The sequence below is a fragment of the Mus pahari genome, chromosome X (genome assembly GCF_900095145.1).
Source record: "Mus pahari chromosome X, PAHARI_EIJ_v1.1, whole genome shotgun sequence".
Lineage (NCBI taxonomy): Eukaryota > Metazoa > Chordata > Mammalia > Rodentia > Muridae > Mus > Mus pahari.
In genome coordinates, this window is record NC_034613.1 from 77,648,635 (window position 1) to 77,653,241 (window position 4,607).

At 38.3% G+C, this 4,607-nt stretch overlaps 1 protein-coding gene across 2 annotated transcripts in view; it reads right to left on the reverse strand.

Moving 5' to 3' along the window:
• LOC110314564 (protein PPP4R3C-like) overlaps positions 1-1,442 on the reverse strand; it is a 44,389-nt gene extending 42,947 nt beyond the window's left edge. Inside the window, exon 1 of one of the 2 annotated variants that reach the window (XM_021188848.2) lies at positions 1,361-1,442. The gene's annotated coding sequence lies outside the window, so the exon portion shown is untranslated. Of the gene's footprint in view, positions 1-1,265; positions 1,304-1,360 lie in introns of those variants that run through there. The other variant, XM_029534403.1, reaches the window with a different exon arrangement.
• Positions 1,443-4,607: the final 3,165 nt, after the last annotated feature.

Below are 4,607 nucleotides of genomic sequence, written 5' to 3' on the forward strand. Positions count from 1 at the left end.
ACCACCACCACCACCACCAACAACAACAACAACACCCACAAACAATAAAAAAGCAAAACCAAGTTTAGTTTGTGTTGTCCTTATGCTCACTGGTGCATGTTCAAATTCCTGGTGCCCTGTTCTCCTAAGAAAACTGAGTCCTTCTCCAACCCCACCCCCATCCCCACACCAGAAACCATCATTGTTGAAAGCTACATTAAGCATCCTTATTGCAATTATAAAGAAATCTCTTTGATGAATTTCTGTCTCAACTGTTATTTGGGAGGAAGAGCAGGTGGGGGTTGTCACATAAGCCTTCTAAGTCCATCTATCTCAACTGTAAATTTACAGTTATCAATGCCATGAGAAAATTAACTTCCCTGACGTTTACAGTCAGTGGGAACAATAACCATGGGCTTCTACATCATTTCAAGCATCAGCACATGCTGAGGACCTCAGCATGGTCTTCAATGGCAGTACAGACCATAGACATTAACACAGCCTGAGCCGTGGACATCATCATAACCCTTGGCAGTATCAGAGACCAAGAACATCCACATGGCTTCAGGTGGCAGCAGAGACAAAGAACATTCAAATGGTCTTTGGTGGTACCATGGACCATGGACATCAACATTTCTCCTTACTGCATTCGGACCACCAACTCAGATATAGCTTTCAGTGACAGCATGGAGCATGCATATTAATATGGGGTCAGGTGGCTGACCCACATCAACATAGCCCAACATCTACACCCTAAAGACAAGGGTACCCAAGTTCATGAAAGAAATACATACTGACCATCACAAACTGACACTGAGAAACTTCAATATGTTATTTTCATCAATAGGCAGATTACCCAAAAACTACAACAAAAGCAACAAAACAAAATAAAACAAAAATCCAAACTAAACCAAACAAACAAAAATGCTAACAGAGCTAACAGATATCATGAACCAAATGGACCTAACATATATTCCCAGAACATTTCACCCAAACACAAAAGAACATTCTTTTCAGTACCTCATGGAACTTTCTCCAAATTTCACCACCAATTTATATCAACAGATAAAAAATAAAACAACAACAAAACAAAACTGAAATAACTCCTTGTATCCCCAGATCACCACAGATTAAGGCTGGATGTCAAGAACAACAGAAACAAGAGAAAGCTTACAAACTTGTAGAAACTGAAAAACTCACTACTGAATGAAAACTGAGTAAGGACAGAAATTATGATAGATATTAAAGACTTTTTAGAATTGTTTGAAAATAGAAACACAACATACCCAAATTTATAGGACACAGTGATGGTGGTTCTAAAGGCAAGTTCATACAACTAATTGTTTAAAAAAGATGAAGATATTCCATATTGTTAACTTACCAACACACCTGAAAGCTGTAAAACAACAACAAAATATGCAAATAGTAGATGGCAAGAAGTCCTCAAACTCAGGGCTGAAATCAATTCAATGAAAGCAAAAAAAAAAAAAAAAGCAATGAAAATAATTAATGAAAGAAAGAGTTGGTTCTTTGAGAAAATCAATAAGGTTCACAAATTATTAACCACATTAACTAACAGGTGGAAAAAGTCCAAATTCAAAAAATTATAGCTGGAAAGGGGGACATAACTACAGACAACAAGGAAACAAAGATAATCATAAGGACATACTCGAAAAACCTGTACTCAAGCAAAGAAGTGCCTCTTACCAAAGTTAAATTAAGATCAGATAAGCAATTTCAATAGACTTACAACCTCTCATGCCATAGAAGCAGATATTAAAATTCTACCAATAGGGGGAAAACCCCTGAAAATCTGAAGTTTTTAGTGCAAAACTTGGTGGAATTTTTTTGGAAAGGTTTAAGAGGCATGGCCTTAGTGAAGGGGATATGCAACTGGGGGTGGGCTTTGAGGTTTCACAAACTCCTCTCTCTCTCTCTCTCTCTCTCTCTCTCTCTCTCTCTCTGGTCTGGCTCCCTAGTTGGTTCTTGATTTGGTCAATAAAGAAGGCCAAGATCCAATTGCTGGGTGGAAGGGGTAGGTGGAAATTCCAGGTCATAGGAGAAAAAGAAGGAGGAAAGAGCAAGGAGGATTTTTGCATCCATGCATTGGAATGCATAGAAAGCAGCAGTCATGTAAGGACTTCTTTGCTAAAATCATCCCCATTTGGTCCTGGGAGCCTCTCATTTCCCTGGCATCTGGGACCTTCTTGTGGCTATCTCCATTTCCTCATCCCTCCTGCTACATATTTTTATCCAATTTCCTGCCCTTCTGTATCTCTCTCCTGTCTCCTCCAGTACCAGATACTTCCCTCCTTATTTCCTCTCTGACCTCTCTTTATCCGAGGTTTCCCCTCCTTCTACCTTTCACCATCAGATCATCCTGTTACCCCCTCAATGCTGGACTGAAGCAAGCACACCCTGGTCTTCCTTCCTTCTAAGATCCATTTGGCCCTCCATCAGGGGCTATGCATATCTACTGGAGGTGGTCTCTACAGGTTCTATCTCTGCTTCACTGTTCATTTCAGCTAAAGTCACCCCTAATGGGTATTGGAAGCCTCTCTTTTCCTTGGTGCTTGAGACCCTACAGCGGCTACCCCCAGTTCCTTATTACCCACTGCTACATATTATTATTTGATTTCCTGGCCCTCTATACTTCTTTCCTGTCCCCTCCAGTACCTGAAGCTGATCCCCCTTTTTCCTCCTCTTCTCTCCCTCCTTGGTTCCCCCATCCATCCACCTCTGTCGATCACCCTGTTCCCCCCTCAATTCAGGATTAAAGCACCCACACCTCAGTTGAAAATTCTTTGTTTAGATCTGTACTCCATTTGTAATAAGGTTATTTGGTTCTCTGGAGTCTAATTTCTTGAGTTCTCTGTATATTTTGGATATTAGTCCTCTATCAGATATAGCGTTGGTAAAAATGTTTTTCCAATCAGTGGGTTGCTGCTTTGTCCTTTTGACAGTTCTCTTTGCCATAAGAAGTAAAGAAGCTTTTTAATTTTATAAGGTCCCATTTGTTGATTGTTGATCTTCTAGCCTGACCCAGTGGTGTTCTGTTCAAGAAAATTTTCCCTGTGCCAATGTGTTCGAGGCTCTTTCCCACTTTCTCTTCTATTAGATTAAGTGTATCTGGTTTTATTTGGAGGTCCTTGACCCACTTGTATGTGAGCTTTGTACAAGGAGATAAGAATGGATCGATTTGCATTCTTCTACATGCTGACTGCCAGTTGAACCAGCACTGTTTGTTGAAAATGCTGTCTTTTTTTTTCCAGTAGATGGTTTTAGCTTCTTTGTTCAAGATCAAGTGACCAAGATACGTGCATTTATTTTTGGGTCTTAAATTCTATTCTATTGATCTACCTGCCTGTCTCTGTAACAATACCATGCAGTTTTCATCATTATTGCTCTGTAGTAGAGCTTGAGGTCAGAGATGGTGCTTGCCCCAGAAGTTTCTTATTGTTAAGAATTGTTTTCACTATCTTGAATTATTTTTTTTTTTCTATTTGAAATCGAGAATTGCTCTTTCCATGTCTTGGAAGAATTGTGTTGCAATTTTGATGGGGATTGCACTGAATCTGTTGATTGCTTTTGGTAGGATAGCCATTTTTACTATGTTAATCCTACTAATCCATGAGGAAGGGAGTTTTCTTCATTTTCTGAGGTCTTCTTCGATTTCTTCCTTGAGAGACTTGAAGTTTATGACATACAGACTGTTCACTTTCTTTGATAGAGTTCCTCCAAGATATTTTATACTAGTTGTTGCTACTGCAAACGATGTTATTTTCCCATTTTCTTTCTCAGCCCATTCATCATTTATATGAAGGAAGGCTCCTGACTTGTTAATTTTATATCCATCCACTTTGCTGAAGTTGTTTAACAGAAGTGCGAGCTCTCTGATAGAATTTTTTGGGTCACTAATATATACTACTGTATCACCTCCAAAGAGTGCTATCTTGACTTCCTCCTTCTCAAATTGTAACCATTTGATTTTCTATTGTTGTCTAATTGTTCTGGATAGAACACTGAGTAGTATATTGAATAGATAGAGGGAGAGTGAGTACCCTTATCTTGTCCCTGATTTTAATGCAATTTATTTGAGTTTCTCTCCATTTAGTTTGTCTATAGGTTTGCTATATATTGCTTTTATTATGTTTAGGCATGTGCCTTGTATTCCTGATCTCTCCAATACTTTTAACATGAAGGGTTGTTCTATTTTTTCAAAGAATTTTTCAACATCTAATGAGATGATCATGTATTTTTTCTTAAGTTTATTTATATATAGTGGATTCTATGGATGCATTTCCATATATTGAACCATTCCTGCACTCCTAGGAAGAAGCCTACTTGATCATGGTGAACGGTCATTTTAATGTGTTCTTGGATTCAGTTTGTTAGAATTTTCTTGAGTATTTTTGAATCAATATTCATAAGAGAAATTGGTCTGAAGTTCTTGTTCTTCATTGTTTCTTTTTGTGGTTTAGGTTTCAGCAAAATTGTGGCTTCATAGAATGAACTGGGTAGTGTTCCTTCTGTTTCTATTTTGTGGAATAATTTTAGATGTATTGGTATTAGGTCTTCTTTGAAGGTCTGATAGAATTCTGCAGAAAAACCATCTAGTCCTGGAATAT